Here is a 21,960-nt window from a genome sequence, read left to right as displayed (position 1 = left end):
CACACACACACACGTTCCAGATCCTAGAAAGTAATATAAAGTCTCCATCAAAACTAGATTGTCATTATAGGTGAGAATTTGAGGGACACCTTCCCAACAGTAATGAGACATGGGCTTTTCCTTTAGGAACTTTAATTCCTGTGCCTTAGGGTGGGAATTTTTCCTACTCTGGAAAAATAAAATAACTGGCAACACAAGCCACAATTTTCTTCATGAGAATGTGGTCACAGTTATTCAGAGGCCAAGAAAACAGTTACCTACCACAAAAGTAGGCTTGCCTTTAGACACTACCTTGGAACTATGCCTGCTAGAAAGAGCCAGAAGTACTTACGCTCTGGAGCTTAAAATTGTCAGATCTCTCCAGGGGAGCAGAATTGATTGGCTGGTTTGTGTTTTGAATGAATTTCTCTTTTCAAAATATGTGGTTGGTTTTGGAAAGCACTATGCTGCTTCCATCTATACACACATAAGTATAGAAGTTTGTGTATGTAGCATATCTGTTATATATGTGTTCTATTTATATATACATACATTTATATTTATGCTGGAGTGTGTATATTTATGTGTGCATGTGAAATAATATTTAAATAATACTCAGAAATAATATTTTAAAAATGTTGCATAATTCTGTGCTTAGGCATTTAAATGATAATCAGGACACAAAGTAAGTTCAGGGCTGATGTTTGAATTTCTAAAACTTGGAACATTTTTTTCTCCCTTGAGATAACGGGTCTGATACCATTATCTATGTTTACTTCCTTTCTATAAATGCCTTAAGGGCAAATTGAAAACAAACAAATAAAAAACTTTGCCTTTCTCTATACATAGATACTTAAGCTGGCTTTTTTTTTTTTTTCTGGAGGAAATAACTGGCAATTAAAATTGGTTCTTTCCTTTCAATCAAAAACTGTTCCCGAAGTGCTGGAGGCCTTTACTGTTGCCTCACATTGCCTGAGAAACATAGTTTATTTTCTTTTTGGCTTTTGATGGAACAACTGAGTACTTCTAAGGAAACAAAAGGGGACATTAGCATGAATGCAGGATCAGTTGGCAAGAAAAAGAAAAAAGCCCTAAGAATGTGAGGTCATAGGAGATGCATTACACCTAAGTTTCGTATTTTATTTCTTGCAAATGGTTATTTTTAAATGAGGAAGAAGAGCCAAGCCTTTAAAGTGGTGCTTGGTTTGCAGGGTCTGATTTCACTAATTTGGGAAGGAAATTTTAGTATTGGAAGAAGCTCTATTTGAAAACATCAGCTTTGTTTTGAGTGTGGATCTGAGGTTTGGATTAGGTGGGCAGGAAACAGTGAAGGGGAGGGAGAGTGGAACCCTCCTAGGGAACAGTCAGGCCAAAGGAGAAGATGAGGAAGAGCTGACAGTATCAGATTAAAGGATCAGCCAGGCATGGTGGTATACAACCTGTAGTCCCAGCTACTTCAGAGGCTGAAGTGGGAGGCTCACTTGAGCCCAGGAGTTTGAGATTGCAGTGAGCTATGATGGTGCCACTGCACTCCAGCCCGGGCAACACAGCGAGACCCCACTAAAAAAACAATAGCTGGGCATGGTGGCTCACGCCTATAATCCCAGCACTTTGGGAGGCCAAGGCGGGCAGATCACCTGTGGTCAGGAGTTCGAGACCAGCCTGGCCAACGTGGTGAAACCCATCTCTACTAAAAATACAGAAATTAGCCGGGCGTGGTGGTGCATGCCTGTAATCCCAGCTACTTGGGAGGCAGAGGCAGGAGAATCACTTGAACCCAGGAGGTGGAGGTTGCAGTCAGCCGAGATTGCGCCACTGCACTCCATCCTGGGCGACAGAGCAAGACTCCATCTCAAACAAACAAACAACAACAACAAAAAAAAGCAAAAAAAGAATCACCCAGAATCAATTCAGGGGAGCAGTCTCTGTGGCCACCCAAGCACCTACACTTCCTAAGCTAAGTCACCTTCCTCCTGCTTCCTTCTTCTCACCTCTCACTCTCATCTTCTTGATAGATGCACTAATGTTTATATCTGTTGCCAAAAATGCCATTGGACATCTCCTGGTTTTTTTTTTTTTTTTGGAATTAAAAAGCATTTACTGTTTTAGAATAATTCCAGACAATGAGAATGGCCACCGGGAATTTCCAAACAAATGTCAAACGTGGAAGTGTTTATCTTATAGTTGTATAAAAACATTATGATTAATCAAAAGGGAAGACCTCCTTAAACATGACCAAAAATGTAGAAATCACAAAGGAATTTTAAAATCTAAACTACTTTTATAGCAAAAAACAAAACAAAACAAAAAAACACATGAGCAAGGTTGAAAGAGAAACAAAAGCAACAGGGTGAAATGTTTATCATGTATATGCCTGATCAAATGTTAATATTTTTCAATGCCTAGAAGAATGTTTGGCACTTGGTAAAAAAAAGAAAAAAATGTTAACATTTATTATTATGCCTAATCTGTAACAAATTAATACAAATAAATAATAAAACTATAAACATTCTAATAAAAAGATTACAAACAGGCATTTCACATAAAAATAAATACCTGTGACTAATAAATATATGAAAAGACTTCAACCTCACTAGTCACCAAAGAAATCCAAATGAAAGGAACATAGAGATATCATTTTTTAACCTTGTAAATTGGAAAAGATTAGTACTAGGCATTGTTGGATAGAGAGCAGAGGTATGCTTATAGGCCGTTTGAGGAAGTATAAATGGGCATTATTTTCTTGGAAGGTAGTTTGTTGATATGTATGACTGTGTACCTCTGACCTAGTTTCTACTTCTAGGAATTTATCCTGAGGATGTGTTGGACAGTTGCATAAAGATCGATCAAAGAAAAGCTAATATTCTAAACATTGTAAATATAATTGCCTCCTTTAAGTGATACAACAATCCTATGAGAAAGATACTTTTATTATTCCCATCTTAGAATGAGAAAAATGAGGTACAGAGCCCGAATACAGCAAAGTCACAAGACCAAAGTTTAAACCCAGGCAGTCTGGCTACTGAGCCCACACTGGGATCCTTTTTGCCACTGCCTTCTAGGAGCACATCTATATGCTGTTTTTATTCTCTCCTTAAGCCTTTAAAAAAAAATTAAAGATATGGCCAGGCACGGTGGCTCACGCCTGTAATCCCAGCACTTTGAAAGGCCAAGGTGGATGGATCACCTGAGGTCAGGAGTTCAAGACCTGCCTGACCAACATGGGAAAACCCCATCTCTACAAAAAATACAAAAATTAGCCTGGTGTGGTGGCAGGCGCCTGTAATCCCAGCTACTCAGAAGGCTGAGGCAGGGGAATCGCTTGAACTCATGAGGTGGAGGTTGCAGTGAGCCGAGATTGTAGCACTGCACTCCAGCCAGGGAGGCAGAGTGAGACTCTGAATAAATAAATAAATATAAAAATAAGTAAATAAAGATACATTTTACTATGATTAATTTCATCCTTTTTAGTAAGCAGAGTTAAGAGCTTTGATAAATGCACCCAGACCTGTAACCACTTCCACAACAACACAGAGAACAGTTCCAGCAGTGCCCCAGTGTCACCCATGCTGTTCTGTAGCCAAGCCTGACCTGTCTCCTAACCCCTGGACTCCACTAATCTATTTTCCAGAATGTCGTATAAATGGAGTCATACAGCCTTTCGGGTCTAGCTTCTTGCAGTCAGCTCGGTGCATTTGAGATTCATCCACAATGTTGTGTGTACCAGGAGTTCATTTTTTATTGCTGAGTGGTATTCCACTGTGTAGATGGCCCACAGTTTATTCATCCGTCCCTGGCTTAGGGATCCCTGAGGTGTTTCTAGTTTTTGCAAAGTCACTGTAAACATATGTGTACAGGAGTTTGTGCCTCAACAGGCCAATTTTGACTTGCCCATTGTCTCTCTTTGAATCTCTCTAAAACCTTTGAAGACTTCTTTGAAACACAGTGTTGTATGTCAGGTGGAAAATTACCAAGTGGAGGCTGAAAAAATGAGCAATTCTCAACTCCAGTTCACTTTGCTACTGGCTTCTAAATGACATTGGACAAGTCAATCTTCATCGCTGAATCTCTGGTGGTCTTTAAGTTTCTCTAGATGAGAAGGCCAAGAGCTCAGTAACATTTGTTGGAGTCTGATGACTGCATTCTGGGCACTTTGATGTACAATCCAGGTCTCTGCTTTGCTTTTGGACTCAGCTTTGTTCCTGCAGATTTAGGGACTCCTTGTGCCTCCACTGAGAGACAGCCAGTTTCTGGCTTTCTCCCTGATTTCACCAGACTTGATTTCCTCCCATCCAGCTTCATAACTCAGCTCTATAGACGCCTGACTCCTGTCTTGGCAATATCACTGCCCACAGCTCACAGAATCTCCTCCAGGAACTGCCCATCACTGCCCAGGTCCCATCCTGCCAATCCTTTTCCCACAGCACCCAAATCTTTTAAAGACGAACTAAGGCCATCAAGTATAGTTGTTTACATAAACCAACCCCAGGTTGGCTCACTTTCATACAACGATGATATTAAGAGAAATAAGAGGATTCGAGATAATGTGTCCAATGGTGGGGTCACAGATGGTGGATCCATCTGGCAATGTTCACTTGGAAGTGGGCTATGAAATTGGCTTAAGTGTCTGGCATTGCAAATGCAGCTCATGTCTGTGGGAATTCAGCATTTAGATAAGTCTCCTTGACTTTGGCAAATGTGTTAATCTAAAAATAGAGGTTGCCTGTCTGCCTTGCTTTTTTATTGCAACATGCAAAATATTATTGCAAGGAAGGTTATGAGTTGAGGAAGAAATGTTTGAAAAAAAAAAAAGCATGATTTTATCCCAGAAAGTAATAATCCTAACAATCTGTCTGAAATGCTTCCAAATGAACTCTGAAGAAAAACTTTTATGAGTTGGAACGTGGTATTATGTTGCAACATTCTAATTTACTGGGGGATTGTTTTCCTTTAAAAAAAAAATCCCACAGAAAATAACAGCAGAATATCAAATGATGAGTCTGCCTTATGAAAATAGTTTTCTGTATATTATTATCATCCTGTGGTTACAAGAATGATCCTTCCGCTTTCAATTGTTTGATCCTCCACTTGTTACATTTCATGTCAGTGTATCAAAGGCATTTAACTTCATCCTCGTCATGGTCACACTGAATCACAACATGTGTGCCATCTGTGCAATTGCTGAGAGCCCCGGTGGAAGGTTTATTTCTTCAGTACCAGTGTCACTTATATGTAGCTACCTATTGGAAAGGGTTTCACAGTCTCCAGAAGAGCCTGACAAAGATGCTTCCCTGACACCCAGTCTGACAGATAAACTCCTATTGATAAAAACCTAATGGGACTTGATGCTTTCGCTAAGTGTTTTAGGCAGAACTGTGTCCCCCCCCAAAAGCCCTATATTGAAGTCCTAACTGCCAGCACCTCAGAATGTGACTATATTAGGAGATAGTGATATAGGAGTTAAGAAGAAATTATTATGCAGATATGAGGGTTCGGGAGTCCTTAGTAAGGTTTTCCTTTTAATGAAAAGCAGCCCCCAAATCATTTTCTTTTCAAAGAACAGCCTATAAAATCGAGCCGCGGACATAGACAAGCAAGCCGGAAGCTTGCACGGGTGAATGCTGGCATCTGTGCCAATAGGAAAAGGCTACCTGGGACTAGGCATGTTCAAAATGGTGGCTCCATCTTTGCCAGCCAGGTATACAGTAAGGAACAGGCAACATGGCACCTGCCAGGCAAAAACCTCATTTGTGTGATAGGATTAGGGTGGGGCAGCCAGCTTCCTTGCATGTTATATAAACATCACACCTGGGCCAATCGATCTTTGGGCGCTATGTAAATCAGACACTGCCTCCTCAAGCCTGTCTATAAAATCCAGTGCACTCCAGAGAGAGAGCTGTTCTCCTTTCTTTCTTTTCTTTTCTTTCTTTCTTTCTTTCTTTTTTTTTTTTTTTTTAGACAGAATCTCACTTTGTTGCCCAGGCTGGAGTGCAATGGCTCACGGCAACCTCTGCCTCCTGGGTTCAAGCGATTCTCCTGCCTCAGCCTCCTAAGTAGCTGGGATTATAGGCAGTCACCACCATGCCCAGCTAATTTTTGTGTTTTTAGTAGAGACGGGGTTTCACCATGTTGGCCAGGCTGGTCTCAAACTCCTGACCTTGTGATCCACTCGCCTTGGCCTCCCAAAGTGCTGGGATTACAGGCATGAGCCATCACGCCAGGCCTCCTTTCTCTTTCTTTTGCCTGTCAAACCTCTGCTCCTAAACTCAGTTCTTGTGTGTATCTGCATCCTGGATTCCCTTGTTATGAAACAATGAACCTCAGGTGTTTACCCCAGACAACAATGCCGCTTCAGTAGGGTCCATAAAGAGGTAATTAGTTTAAAATGAGATCATCTGGGTGGCCCTAATCCAATAGGACCAGTGTCCTTATACAAAGAGGAAGCTAAGATACAGACATATGCACAGAGAGAAGTCAACATGAAGACATAGGGAGAAGATGGCCATCTACAAGCCAAAGAGAGAGACTTAGAGGAAACCAACCCTGCTGATGCCTTGATCTTGGACTTGCAGCCTACAGAACTGGGAGGAAATATATCCCTGTTTGAGCCCTCCAGTCTGTGGCGATGTGTGATGGCAGCCTTGCGATTGATGGAGTTGCAAGGGAGGTGGAAGAGGAAGGCAAGAACAGTTACACCCGTGGTTCCCTATACTGGGCACCCTCATCTAACAACTCATCATTGAACCTCCAGCATGAGCTGGGTCCCACCCTAACTGCCCAGGATTCAGCAGAGGGCTTTAACACAGACACTCCCCTGCCTTCCAGCTACTTAGAGTCTATCAATCAACTCATTGAGAGGTCATATTACAAACACAGGCTAGGATTCACTGAATTGAAGTCCCTGGGTGGGACCTGCTTTCCCTGGATCACTCACATTCTTATGAGAATAAGGTCATTAGATCCTTCCCTTTCACATGTTTGAGAAGAGGAAATAGTGTAAGTTTCTGCAGTTGGTATGCAGCAGCCCTCAGGTACAGAAAAGAAAGGAAACAGGATGAAAAGGGCTGAGCATCCCACAAATACGCTTCTCCTGCTTCACTCTTTAGTCTGTGGTCTGGCTGGACTGCCAGCTTTCTGGCTTACGCTGGCTCTCTCGTGAACTTCTCTTAGGATTGACAGTTTTCACGTAACCAGCTATTAATGTCATTGTAGGAAAACATCAGTAAGAAAATCTAAAAGAGATGGCATATAGAAAGAAGAGCATTACATGAACAATACTTGCAAATAGGAAGGACAAAAGAGATGAAAGAGGGCTTTGTTGCTGTATTAGTTGTTTTGAAAACCTCCCATCTGTCATCCCAGAGGAGGCTTGAGACAGATTCCCCAAGTCAACATCTGATGGCACAGGTCTGAGTGTGGGGTGCAGAACCTGGACCCTCACCCTTGGAGCTTGTTTACATGTCTCCTACTGTCAGGGGCATTTGAACCAGAGCAACTCCATCTTGAATAGGGGCTGGGTAAAATAAGGCTGAGACCTACTGGACTGCTTTCCCAGGTTAGTCATTCTTAGACACAGGATGAGATGGGAGGTCAGCACAAGATACAGGTCACCAAGACCTTACTGATAAAACAGGTGGGAAAAACACGAAGGTGGTTTTCCCAAGGCGAGGCTTATCCATTCCACTCCAGATGTGCTGACCCCTGTGATTTCCCCAAATGTGGGAAACTCGACTGCATAATTTGTGGTAGTAGGGGACTGTGTTCGCGCTTTCCCCTGATGTAAAAAAAAAAAAAAAGAAGTCAGTCAAAATCACCAAAACCAAGAAGGTGATGGGAGTGACCTCTGGTCCTGCTCATTGCATATTCTATGCTAATTACAATGAAATGCATTAGCATGCTAAAAGACACTCTCACCAGCCCTATGACAGTTTGCAAATGCCATGGCAACGTAAGAAAATTACCCTATATGGTCTAAAAAGGGGAGGAACCCTCAGTTCTGGGAATTACCCACTCCTTTCACAGAAAACTCATGAATAATCCACCCCTTGTTTAGCATATAATCAAGAAATAACAGTAAGTATAAGCAGCTGAGCGGCCCATATGCTGCTGCTGTGCCTATGGAGTAGCCATTTTTTATTCTTTTAGCTTCTTAACAAACTTGCTTTCACTTTATGGATTCGCCTCTAATTCTTGCATGAGATCCAAGAACCCTCTCTTGGGGTCTGGATCAGGACCCTCAGTAACACTACCTCCATTTTGCTAGTGGTGTTTAAAAATAAGAACAACTGACGTGCTCAAGGCGATGGATATCCTAAATACCTTGACTTGCTCATTACACGTTTTATGTGTGTATCAAAATATCGCATGTACCCCATAACTATGTATCGAAAAATTTAAAAATTAAAAAGGATCAATTAACTGTGCAGAGTACTTTCCAGTGTGCAAATTGTCTCTACAACAATCCTGAGTGGTGGGGATTGGTCTGATCACCTTTCTTTTGTGGCTGGATAGGCTAACGGTAAGGAGCTGCAAGTGCGGGCAAGGCTGCAGAGCTGGTAACAAAAGAGAATTTGGGTCTCTTGACTCCTGGCGTTCTTTCCATCACACTGCCTGCTCGTTCTCCTGGTCTCTCGCAGCCTGAACAGCAGCTGGCATCTGAAGGCCCAGTGAGAAAGGAAATTAAATCTTGGGACCCCAAACTCACGAAACCAAAGGGAGACGTCAAGCTGGGAACTAGGTCACACAAAGCTGCCTCTCCCTTTTTGGTTTCTGAACAAGATGGAAAGCTACATGCCTCCCCCATATTTTGCCCACAAGGAAATTCCTAGTGAGCTGCAAGATCTTCACTCTAAGGTGTTTCTGCTAATATTTCACCACGGCAAGGTAAATTGATAGCTTATCTTTATAGGTGCATTCACCTCCACTGCCCATTTCGCCTCTGTCATCCCCTCTGCCCCATTTCGTCTATGTTATCTTATGTAAGAGTCAGGCTCCCTGCATTTTTCCTCTGCCTCACTTGTCTATGTCATCTATGTAAAAAAATGCAGATTCACTGAGCCAGACAAAGGCAGTAATGAATATTTTTCCCTACCCTCCTCTTACATGAAAATTGTGTATTTCTCAATATTCTGCCCTTGCCCCTTTAAATTTGGAGCCGTTAAAATTGTCTTCAGAGGTGGGGTGTGGTGGCTCATGCCTGGAATCCCAGCATTCTGGGAGGCCAAGGTGGGTGGATCCCCTGAGGTCAGGAGTTTGAGATCAGCCTGGCCAACATGGCGAAACCCCATCTCTACTAAAAATACAAAAATTAGCTGGGTGTGGTGGCGTGCGCCTGTAATCCCAGCTACTTGGGAGGCTGAGGCAGGGAGAATTGCTTGAATCCATGAGGTGGAGGTTACCGTGAGCCAAGATTGTGCCACTGCACCCCAGTCTTGGCGACACAGCAAGATTCATCTCAAACAAACAACAACAACAAAACAAAACAAACAAAAAAACATGTTTGGAGATAGACATAGACCTGTCCCCAGGAATGCATCCTTAACTTTGGCAAATAAACCTCTTAAAATAATTGAGACTTGTCATTTTTCTCGATTCACACTGGTGAAGGCAGAACTAGGGCTAAGGGTTAAATGCTAGCCAAGAATCAGTCTACCACTTTGAGTAACAGGAGACAGATGCCAACATTTATTTTAAAGGGCATCATCATCGTCTCTGCCTATCTGTCCATTCTCATTCTGCAGAAATATAAAATAGTTGACTGGATTTTAAATAAAGTTGAAACACAGTGGCAAGTTAAAGATGTGAGCAACAATTTACATACAAGGTGTGCAGCTGGAAGGAAGCTAGTTTATTTATTTATTCATTTATTCATACTCATTCATTCAATTATTCACTTAATAAATATCAACAAGTTGCCTTTTGTGCCAGTTGCTGCCTTGGGCATTAGGATTTTGCAGTGAGTAACACCAAATCCAGTCCCAGTCTCAACTAATACAGTGTCCAGTCTAGTGGAATAGAAAGGACATTTATCAAAGAATTGCACACATGTGTAATTTCCATCTGAGATCATTGTTTTCAGGGGAAGGACAACAGTTCAGGGAAGGCTTCCTGAGGAAGTGACATTTGACCTGAGTGTCTAAGTGGGAAGTGAACTCCTGGGAAAATGGCCAAGGCACATAGAGACTTTGAGGCAGAAGGGATGCATCAGGTGAATGATATGAAAATATGGGTTTCAATTTATATATTAATACATTTAAAGTGACATATTAAAAAACATGCTGAGGGAGGGAAGAAATAATGTGAGGTTCTAAGCACAGGAGAAATTTACTCCAACTAATTCATACTCCATTCCTCATATCCTATTTAAAAAAAAAAAAAAAGCCTGACTTTTTAATGATCACCATTCTAACTGACGTGAGTTGGTATCTCATTGTGGTATTGATGGGCATTTCTCTAATGACCCGTGATAACGAGCTTTTCTTCATATGTTTGTTGGCTGCGTAAATGTCTTCTTTTGAGACATATGTCTGTTCATATCCTTCACCTACTTTTTGATGGTGTTGTTCTTTTCTTGTAAATTTATTTAAGTTCCTTATAGATTCTGGATATTATGCTGGAGAGGATGTGGAGAAACAGGAACGTTTTTACACTGTTGGTGGGAGTGTAAATTAGTTCAACTATTGTGGAAGAAGTATGGCAATTCCTCAAGGATCTAGAACCAGAAATACCATTTGACCCAGCAATCCCTTTACTGGGTACATACCCAAAGGATTATAAATCGTTCTACTATAAAGACACAAGCACACGTATGTTTATTGTGGCACTATTCACAATAGCAAAGACTTGGAACCAACCCAAAAGCCCATCAATGATGGACTGGATAAATAAAATGTGGCACATACATGCCATGAAATACTATGCAGCCATAAAAAAGGATGAGTTCATGTCCTTTGCAGGGACATGGATGAAGCTGGAAGTCATCATTCTCAGCAAACTAACACAGGAACAGAAAACCAAACACCGCATGTTCTCATTCATAGGTGGGAGTTGAACAATGAGAACACATGGACACAGAGAGGGGAAAATCACACACCAGGGCCTGTTGGCAGGTGGGAGGCTAGGGAAGGGAAAGCATTAGGAGAAATACTTACTGTAGATTGATGGGTGCAGCAAACCACCATGTTGTATGTAACCCTATGTAACAAACCATGTTCTACACATATCAGAACTTAAAATTATATTAAAAGAAGAAGAGGAAGAAGAAGAAGAAGAAGAAGAAGAAGAAGAAGAAGAAGAAGAAAAACAACAATATGCAGTGGGCTCTATTGGCTTCGTCTTGCGCATGGGACTTCTAGCCCCGCCCCCTCTCCAAAAAAAAGCCATGGCTAAGCAGCAAATTTCTATTAACTGTATCTTTACAAGCAAGATCAAGTATAAATCATATCCTATCATATTCACTGGGTTTCAGAAAGAACTCAGTCTCTGATTATTTGGAAGGAAGTTAGTTCAAACTTAAAGTGACAAATGATTTGTGGCATATAAAATCTAATAGCCATAGAGTTAGATCTCTTTTATCTGGTGAGGGAAATTTGCTGTATTTACTACCTGTGAATGGGATATGATTTAAGCCTGCTTTGGGACCGAATCTGGATTCTGAAGGATATTCTATTTGTGAAATAAGAAGGATTTATTATTTGCGAAAGGTTTTATCTGAGAACCTGATTCAAGCATGGGGAGGGATGTAGTTCAGGTGTGCGAGGGAGTCCTGGCTTCACGTTTAAGGTCATTGACATAGCTGTGTACATAAGGCCCACTTTTTCAGTAGGATTGCCTCTTCAAAGGTGAGTCAGAAATGAGGCAGATGGAGGTACTCACAGGTTTTCACAACACACTAAGCAAAACAGAAATATCTGTTTGAGAGAGATGACAGTTCCTACATTTTCATATCTTAATCTAAAGCTGGAAAAAAGTCAGATATTATGTTATTGGACTTGAAAATGACTACAGCCAATCTTTGTTTTGGGCTTTCATAAATGCAGCTGTGAGTGTAGACAACGGTCATTCTCAACCTGGATCTGTGAATTTCTGAAAAGAGTAATTCCCTCTTGGAAAGACATCCCACAAACAGGAGATAAATGTATTTGTAAGTGGCTGGGCAGAAGCAGGTCGGTATCTCAGGTTCATTCAGTGATATGGATAGCAATTGTAGAACTCTTATCACATCGAAGTCACTACAGCTTGAAATCAATCATGGTGAGAATATTTATACCACGGAAATTGGTAAATGCTACAAATCTGGGCCTTTTTTTTTTTTTCTTCTCTCCCTTGGGAGCTGGTTGTTAACCATTTTTTAACACACCTTTGAATATAAAGGCATATTTCAAGGTTAACGATATATAGACAGTGGGATCTCTTGAGACGTGTGCACAGCAGCTCCCAGGCTGTCTTATGAAGGATGGGAGGCTGGATAGTCCCTGCTGGTCCTCCTCCTTTAGGCTCCTTTCTCCAGACACCTCCAGCTGCCCTGGCCTTGCTGCTTCATCACATTATCCTCCCCTGGGATATTTTAATGACTTTTGATTTCATGTTTCTTTTTCATTATTACTCATTCTGCTCATTGCTAAGGAATGAGGTCCTCCAAGCACCATTTTGGAATATAGACCATATATCTTTTTCCATTACTTTACTAATAACTAATTACTTAACATGCTATTCAAGGCCCTTTGTTACCTGTCCCCAATCTTCCTTTCACTTTTACCTCTCTCCATGTGTGCTTCCATCATTTTGGACCAATTCACTTCCAAAATTGCCTTTTTGAAAAAACTAGGAAGCATTTCCTTTAACTTATATATAGAATTTCTTTTTTAGCATGATCAAAAAAATACGGCCGGGCGCAGTGGCTCAAGCCTGCCAATCCCAGCACTTTGGGAGGCGAGGCAGGCGGATCCACGCGAGGTCAGGAGATCAGACCATCCTGGCTAACAGTGAAACCCGTCTCTATTAGAAATACAAAAAACAGCTGGGGCGGTGGGCGGCGCCTGTAGTCCCAGCTACCGGGAAGAGCTGAGGCGGAGAATAAGCGTGAACCGGGGCTGGAGCTTGCAGTGAGCTGAGATCCGACCACTGCACTCCAACCTGAGCTACAGAAGCCGAGACTCCGTCTCAAAAAAAAAAAAAAAAATACAAGAAGGTATGGTTGGAATTGCAGTACATCATGCTAACAAAGACAAACTACGCAACATGTTCATTACACAAAACTGAAACATCAACATTAATTATTTTATGTCAAATTCCTTTTAGTTTAGGCTTTTAAGATGAATTCTTGCTCTGTCACCCAGGCTGGAGTGCAGTGGCACACAATCTCAGCTCACTGCAACCTCTGCCTCTCAGGTTTAAGCAATTTCCCAAGTAGCTGAGATGACAGGTGTGTGCCTCCACACCTGGCTAATTTTTGTATTTTTAGTAGAGACAGGGTTTTACCATGTTGGCCAGAGGGGTCTTGAACTCCTGACCTTGGGTGATCTGCCCACCTCGGCCTTCCAAAATGCTGAGATTACAGGCACGAACCACCACGCCCGGCCACCAAATTCCTTTTAAATTCTACCTATATTATATGGTCCTAGAAATCTGTGGATCCCTTTTTTCCTCCCTCACTCATACATCACTAAGTCAAATCATTAATTCACAATGTTGTATCCCTTGATAATACAAAGGCTTGTCAAAACTAGGAAATTATCTGGGTCAGAGGATGATCATAAGACATTGAATACGTACGGCCTCCTGCAGTTTTCTCATCTAGTCCTTCTGTTCCCTGATTCAGGGCTCTCTGTTCTGCGAAGTCTTGCTTTTTACACACTTGACATGTAATCTCAGGGTCTTAGCTCATGCCGTGTTCCCCTTCTGAGATGCCTTTTCCCTATAACCACTCACAGTCATACCTATCTCAGGATCCTACTTATCTCCCTCAGGAAACTTTCTCTTATCACCTTAGCAAGAAACACTGTCTCTTTTTAACTGTTTCATTATTTTTTACCTTCTTAAAGCTCTTCTCATCCGCTGCTTACATTACAGTTCATTGTTGGATGTTTTATCTCCATGATTACATTGCTCCTTAAAGGCATGCATTATGTGCATATAGTAACAATGTGTCATTTATAACTAATATTTAGTGGCTACTACTAGATGCTATTCACAGCATTAACTGCTTTATACATATTATCTAGCTTAACCTCCAAACTCCAACTTTAAAGGAAAAAACTATTATTAGTTATTATTATACCTGTTTTATCACCAAGAAACCTGAGACTCCAGAAAGTTGATGAACTTGGCAAGGTTACACATCCAGCCTGTGTTAGAGCTATAATTTGATTTAATTCAGGCCCACGAGAGCAGGATCTTTGTTTAAGTCAGTGCTATATCCTCAACATCTAGAATAGTGCCCGGCACAAGGAAGGCACTTAACACATACTTGTGGGGTATACGGATAATGGCATTTCTGAAAGTACAATCTCTTGAATATCATGTAATCAGCAAATATTCTACCATCAGCATCACTGGTCACAGATTGGAAGAGAGTAAGGAAATATAACTAAGTGCAACGTGGGATCCCAGATTGAATCATGGGACTAGAAAAAAGAACTGTAGAGGAACAAATGGCGAAATTCGATAGAATTTCAAATAGGTCCATTGATTCATTAATAGTTCATTGTAATATGTTTATATAAGATGTTTATCATTGGAGGGCTGGGGGAACAGTTTATATGGGTCTACAATTTTTTTTTGCAACTTTTCTGTGAGTCTAAAAGTATTTCCAAGAAAACATTGAGAAAAAAAGTCTTGTATAATTTCACTAAATCTTTTTTTTTTTTTTTTTTTTTTTTTTTGGAGACGGAGTCTTGCTCTGTCACCAGGCTGGAGTGCAGTGATGCAATCTCGGTTCACTGCAACCTCCACTTCCCAGGTTCAAGAGATTCTCCTGCCTCAGTCTCCTGAGTAGCTGGTACTACAGGCACGCGCCACCATGCCCAGCTAATTTTTGTATTTTTAGTAGAGACAGGGTTTCACCATATTGGCCACGATTGTCTCAATCTCTTGACTTCATAATCTGCCCGCCTCAGCCTCCAAAAGTGCTGGGATTACAGGCGTATTCCACTGTGCCCGGCCTTCACTAACTCTTTTAAAATATAGATCCTTAATAATCTACCCAATATTACCGAGTAGTGTGTAAAGGCAGGAAATCTCGATCTGGGATGATAGTATCAGAGAAGTGTACAGTTAAAAAGACCCTGGGAGGAGCAATCCCTGCACCTTTGTCACTTCTTGATGAGGAAGGCAAGACCCAGAGAGGTGGAGTTACTAAAATCACACGTGGGAGAACTGGTTCTAGAACTCAGGCCCTTTCCCTTTCCACTCATTTTCGTTTCTACTTGACAGCACTCCTCAATTCAAGTCCAAGAGCTCTTCCAGCTGGATTACTTCAATTCGATCTACATGTGTGAGATATTTTTACCCCAAAATTTAATATTCTAATTTCTAATGTGTTTATCATGAAACTACGAATATCTTAGTCAATAAGAATGTAATGTTTTGCTTTTCACACAAAACTTGAGCAGCAGTTTGAGAAGTAAAAATAAACTTTGACTATAGTATTTGAACCTAGTTCAACTAAACTTCAAATTAACAATTTCAAGGAGCTCAAAGTTTAATTAAAATGCTTTATTCAAGGAGCTCAAAGTTTAATTAAAATGCTTTATTCCCTTTGGATAAAGCCTCCTTCCATGCGCAGGTTCTGAGTTACTCGTTTGCTTATACTAAACACACACACACACACACAGAGCACTCATCGAAAAGATAATGGGTTATTTTATTTCATTGAGTGTAATTGTCTGAAATGGCTTCATGATACAATCATATATTAGGGGCCTGGATGAGGCAGTGATAGTCTTGGCCTTCTGCCCATGTTTTCCTCCAGTTTTTCTTGCCTGTAGGATTTCTGCTCCTCAACAAAATCTGTACCTCCCCTCCTCCACCTTCCAATGCCTGGGCTATGCGTTTAACAGATGGTGTTGTTATACAGTCACGTTTAAAGGGATTAGAGCAGATCACTGGATTTCAGAATTCCTGACTATCACAGCTGTTTCTCCTCTAAAATGCTTTCACTCAATTAATGTATGCAAGCTACTCCTCTGGCCAATCCTACTTTCCCAATGAACCCCAACAGAGAGACCTGAACACATCCACATTTTGAATCAGAAAATGAATTTTGATGCTAGAAATGAAAATACTTATGGTTCTATGTAGTGTGCCAGTGACAATATTTATTGTAAAAAGCCTAAAAACGTATTGGGTGGTTGACGTAGATGTTAGGAAAATTATTCCACACATTATTTCTGCAATCAGATCTGTATATTCCATAACAAAATCCCCCAATCTGTCCATGAGACCATCCTTATCTTGGGTACACTGCATTCAAATCTGAGTCATCTTTTACATCCACCTCTTCCTTACCTCCTGCTACCTGCTCTACCTTCCGTCACTGCTAGTTATTATCAAGCCTTGATTATTTTTCATTTACACTGTTGTGTTAGTTCCTTGCTTTCAATTTCCACTGTCATCACCATACTTCAGGCTGAATCTAGATGAATTTCAATATATTTAAATGGCTAAGGGGCAGCAAGAGAGCAGTGTGTTCCTCTGGTAACTAGTAAGGCACAACAGTGAAAAATGAGAGGTTGGCCACGGTGGCTCACACCTGTAATCCCAGCACTTTGGAAGGTCGAGGCGAGTGGATCACTTGAGGTCAGCAGTTCGAGACCAGCCTGGCCAACATGGTGAAACCCCATCTCTATGAAACATACAAAAACTAGCTGGGCATGGTGGCGCACGCCTGTAATCCTACTTGGGAGGCTGAGGCAGGAGAATCCCTTGAACCTGGGAGGCGGAGGTTGCAGTGATCCGAGATCATGACGCTGTACTCCAGCCTGGTCAATAGAGTGAGACTCTATCTCTAAATCAGATTTTAAACAGAGGTTGTCCCTTTCCACCATCGTAGAATGCAGTTTCTCAAAATCTTATGGGACTCCACGTGACCGTGAGGTAAAGTAGCTCATATTCTGTTCATGATCAGCAAATTGGTTTCCTTTCCTATTCTGAGCCATTTGACAGCATTTTGTAAAAATCCTCTGCCACCCTAGAAAGTGCATGCACACGCAACCCAGTGAAGTAGGTATTATTAGCCCCATCACACCAGATAAAGAAAGAAAAGCTGAAAGCAAATCACTGCTCAAGTGTTACACTAATCAGTGTTCAATGTTCAATGGGAATCTGAACTCAGGGAGTCTGATTTTCCTTCCCCTGTTCTCACAGACTCTTTAACTTTTTTTTTTTTTTTTTTTCGAGACAGGGTCTCACTCCTGTTGCCCAGGCTGGAGTGCAGTAGTGCGACCTTAGCTCACTATAGCCTAGTCTTCCCAGGCTCAGGTGATTCTCCCACCTCAGCCTCCCAAGTAGCTGGGACTGCAGGCATACTCCACCATGCCTGGTCAATTTTTGGTATTTTTAGTAGAGAAAGAGTTTCGCCACATTACCTAGGCTGGTCTCAAACTCCTGGGTTCAAGCTATCCACCTGTCCCGGCCTCCCAAAGTGTTGGGATTACCAGCGTGAGCCACCATGCCCATCGGCTAACCTTAATATAGTTTTTTTTAAATTGGTTTGATGTTTTCCAAAAAGAAGTGCAGTGTCATCCAATCTTACCCTATAAACTCTGTGTACATATATATATTGTACATATAAAAAATACACACATACATAGATGTTTGAGTATATGTATCTGTGCATGAGAGAGATTCCAAAATGATATATTACAATACACACTGTATTTACCCTCTGTGCAGCAGCTGGCATGCTTTGGGCTCTTAATTATTAGTAGTAATAATTAGTATAATTGCAAAAACATTACCAACATAACAGACTCTATGCCTGCACTTTGCTAGCATTCCTCCGAAGAAAACTTAAGTAGTCCTGATTATATACAGAACATCTGTAACGTGCAGAACAGATCATGTGACAACAAATAAATACAAATCAAACCACTTCTTACATGTCTGTGTTTTCGGTTATTTGAGGTGCTGTGTTACTTTATTCTGAGTCAGTTTGGAAGATGAAACAGCTGTAATGCACAAAGAGTACACATAAAACATCACAATCAGCCCTTCTCTGCCTGTGAAAGGCAGCCAGGTTGTGTTAAGAATATGTAAAGACCATTTGCTGCTATCTATGAATGGGGCAATGTGTATGCCCTGCCATTACTAAAGGTAGATTTCTTAATAGGCTGCACAGAAAAGGTTTTACAGCAGACAGTGAAAACTGGGGGAAGCCAACACTGCCCGTGCTTTTAGATAGAGCTGCTAAACATTTTGGCTCCTGAAATGAGGAGAAAGTGTTCATCTCAAGAATGGGGAAACCAACCCCATCATAACCCCATCAGAAAGCGCTGCTGTCAGGAAGTGTGGCTTCTTAGGGGTGTTCCATTCCCTAATCATGCCAAGTAGTTTGACTTGTTTCCATTCAGCATTTTAAATGTTTGCCTTTGCATTTGTTTTCTCATAAATTCTGCAGGTAACCAGGTAAAGTGACAAAGTTTGGAATTTTGTTTCTGATCTATTTAGGATGGAGAATTTGAAACAGGGCGGCTGAAAGCCTATATGTCTGTGAGTGAATTTTAAAAGGATCCTGGGCATGGTGGCTCACATTTGTAATCCCAACTCCTCAGGAGGCTGAGGCAGGAGGATCGCTTGAGGGCAGGGGTTTGAGACCAACCTGGGCAACATAGCAAGACGCTGTCTCTACAAAAAATTAAAAAACTAGCCAGGTGGCCGGGCGCGGTGGTTCATGCCTGTAATCCCAGTACTTTGGGAGGCCGAGGCGGGTGGATCACAAGGTCAGGAGGTCGAGACCATCCTGGCTAACACGGTGAAACACCGTCTTTACTAAAAAATACAAAAAATTAGCCGGGCGTGGTGACAGGTGCCTGTAGTCCCAGCTACTCGGGAGGCTGAGGCAGGAGAATGACCTGAACCTGGGAGGCGGAGGTTGCAGTGAGCCAAGATCGTGCCACTGCACTCCAGCCTGGGCGACAAAGCCAGACTCTGTCTCAAAAAAAAAAAAAAAATTAGCCAGGTATGGTGGCATGCACCTGTGGTCCCAGTTACTTAAGAGGCTGAGGTAGGAGGATCACAGGAGCCAAGGAGTTTGAGGCTGCAGAGAGCTATGACTTGTGCCATTGCACTACAACCTGGGTGACAGCGCAAGGATCCTATCTCTAAAAAAAAAAAGTTGCTCCTGCCCCTTCCTGAGTGGGGTGTGCCCAAGCATCACCATGGCAGGAGCCACACAGAGGCAACATTGGAGAAAAGAGCGGCTGGTGGGTTTGACACCCTTGTAAAGAATAAATAAAATGCTAGGGCTTAGCAAACTGGTTCTTGGCAAAAGAGAAAAGCACATCTGACTGCTGTAGACCTGGAAGCAGAGCCACCAAGATTCTAGGGTGGTGTTACCCAAAGTGGGGTGTGGGGTAAAGGCACAGATCCCTCAGCCCCATCTCAGTCATCACAGTATCTGAAGGGGTGCTGTGCATTCAGCCATTATTAACAAGCCCCACAGATAACATGCATGCACACTGAGTCTCAGAGCCCCATTGGAAAAGCTCAGCACCCTACAACTCATTGCATGGTGTGGTGTGAAGGGCAGCAGTAAGGGCCGCACCTTAAGTGAGGAATCTCACCCCACACGCTTGATCTCTGCATCAGGATCTGCAATTGATAAACACACCCAGGTGAGCTGTTTGCACACTTGGCAGGGAAACACTGCTCTAGAGGACTCATTCCGAAAGTGTTGCACACCAGAATCGCCAGGGTCACTTAAAACCTATCACTATAGTCTGTGCTCCAGCCCAGAGAGGCTAATTTAATTGGTTTGGAGGGTGGCCTGAGCGTTCCGATTTTTTTTTAAAGCTTTCCAGGTGATTTTAATGTGCAGCCAAGGTTGCAAACCCCTGTTTACAAAGGATGATGAGATAGATTTCAGATGGAGGAAGTCAATTTGTTGAAGAGATTGTGAAACTCAGAAGGCACAGTAATCTATGTTGTAGCAAACCCCCGTCAACTCCAGTGGGGATGGCAGCATGTTCAAGAGGCTGAAAAACAGAGCCAGCAAGTGAGACATGAGGTTTCACTGAGGATCCACGTACAGGGGAGAGAGTCCAGGGGTAGAAGGCTGGGCAAGAGAACTGCAACTACTTGCAGAAGGCATGCAGTTTGTAAAGCATCTTCACTTACTACCCTCCCGCTGACAACCTCCACCTGGCAACCTTCATTTACTCCAAAAACAAAGGCCCTCAATCCCCTCTACGGCCCGCATTCAATGGGACAGACCAGTGTCTCAGGTCTTCCTCATAGACAAGGAATGGATCTCTGGGCTGGCCACTCCCAGATTCCCTAGCTCTGATTTCCCAACCACATTCGAGTGTGTGTGCCACCCAGGGTCATTTTGGGGTATGCTGACATTATTGCTCTCAGATGCATTTACTTCACAATTGGAAAGGCAAAGTGCTTTTGATTTGAAAAAAGCAGGACCCCAGAGTGAAAGAAAATTGTTTCTTTTTAAGTTCTAAAAAGCACTGGTTTGGAAATTCACAAAACCAATCATGGAGGCCTAGAACATAGAGTTTATCAAATAAACTAGAGGGTTTAGAAAGCATGCCACTCAATTACCTTTAGGGGAAAGAGGGCTTTTGTTACTTCCCAGGCAAAACATAACAAAGACTGCAGCTCAATCAGGCTGGAGCAGTGAGATGCCTGGGTGGAAACTGGCAACAGCTAACAAAAATCTAGGTAGATAAGCCTGAGGGCAATCACAGGAACCTGCATACCCAACCCGTGCATTTCTGAGTCCTAAGAGTGGCTCAGAAGCATTTGCTAAAAGGGGACTGAAGAGGCTAACAGAAGATGAAGAGGGCCCAGGACACAGGGAACTTTTGAGCAGAGGTCACTACACAGACAATGGAACTAGCCACAGAAGCTTGAGCAATGCCCCAAAGACCACAAGGGACTAAGCTACCCTTTAGTCTGAAGCCAATAATAGTAGATGATGGGTGTGAGCCAGATAGCTCTTCCAATCACCGGACAACAGGTAAACCCCTTTCTATTCCATTCCTTGAGAGGGTGGCTACACAGGGCCGAGAAAAAGAGTCTTTTTTTTCTGAGATGGAGTCTCGCTCTGTTGCCCAGGCTGGAGTGCAGTGGTGCAATCTCAGCTTACTGCAACCTCCACCTCCTGGGTTCAAGCAGTTCTCCTGCCTCAGCTCCCTGAGTAGCTGGGACTACAGGTGCATGCCACCATGCCTGGCTAACGGGTCTTGAATCTGAGTAAATATTTACCTAAATAAGACTAAGTCTAAACCTAGAAGTGATTGCAAGATTAACATTCTCTACCATGGTGGAAATGGAGGCTTTGAAAGCTAAGTGGAATTCATTTCTAGAAAAATGAAGAAAGTTACATGTCTGATTCCTGAATTATGCCTGTAGCTTTCAATCAACTGTACTAGTTAAGGGAATCTAGTTGCCTGCCTATAAGGCAGTTTCTTCTCTATAGGTCCTGGGATCTTGCTATCAAGTTAAAAAGACTTCTTTGACTGGCATTCTTTTTGCTAAAGGACGAGGATCAGGGAAAAATGTTGTAGAATCATGAATCACATGAATCATATTCCTATCTGAGAGATAGACTTAGGGCTAGAACATACGTCTACTAAGATGCATAGATGAACTCTGAAAGCCTCAAGACTCTCTTGATGGATGAATTCAACTAAGCAGTATGGACAGGCCTGCCTTAGTAAAGAACATTTACTTCAGAGACAAGAGGCACTGCACTGACATGTCTGATTATTATAATTTGCATCAGATTGAGCAGATAAAGTTGTTGACTAG

At 42.1% G+C, this 21,960-nt stretch overlaps 1 protein-coding gene and 1 non-coding gene across 2 annotated transcripts in view; one reads left to right on the top strand and one right to left on the bottom strand.

Moving 5' to 3' along the window:
• Positions 1–21,960, bottom strand: part of ITGA8 (integrin subunit alpha 8) — a 201,830-nt gene that overhangs the window by 101,630 nt on the left and 78,240 nt on the right. The window lies entirely within an intron of this gene.
• Positions 7,598–7,756, top strand: LOC116269631. Its single transcript, XR_004177247.1, has one exon. It is a non-coding gene; the product is annotated as a U1 spliceosomal RNA (small nuclear RNA).

This window comes from Papio anubis, chromosome 11 (genome assembly GCF_008728515.1).
Source record: "Papio anubis isolate 15944 chromosome 11, Panubis1.0, whole genome shotgun sequence".
NCBI classification, from domain to species: domain Eukaryota; kingdom Metazoa; phylum Chordata; class Mammalia; order Primates; family Cercopithecidae; genus Papio; species Papio anubis.
The sequence above is the reverse complement of the archived record's forward strand: the minus strand, read 5'-3'. Positions and strand labels throughout refer to the sequence as shown.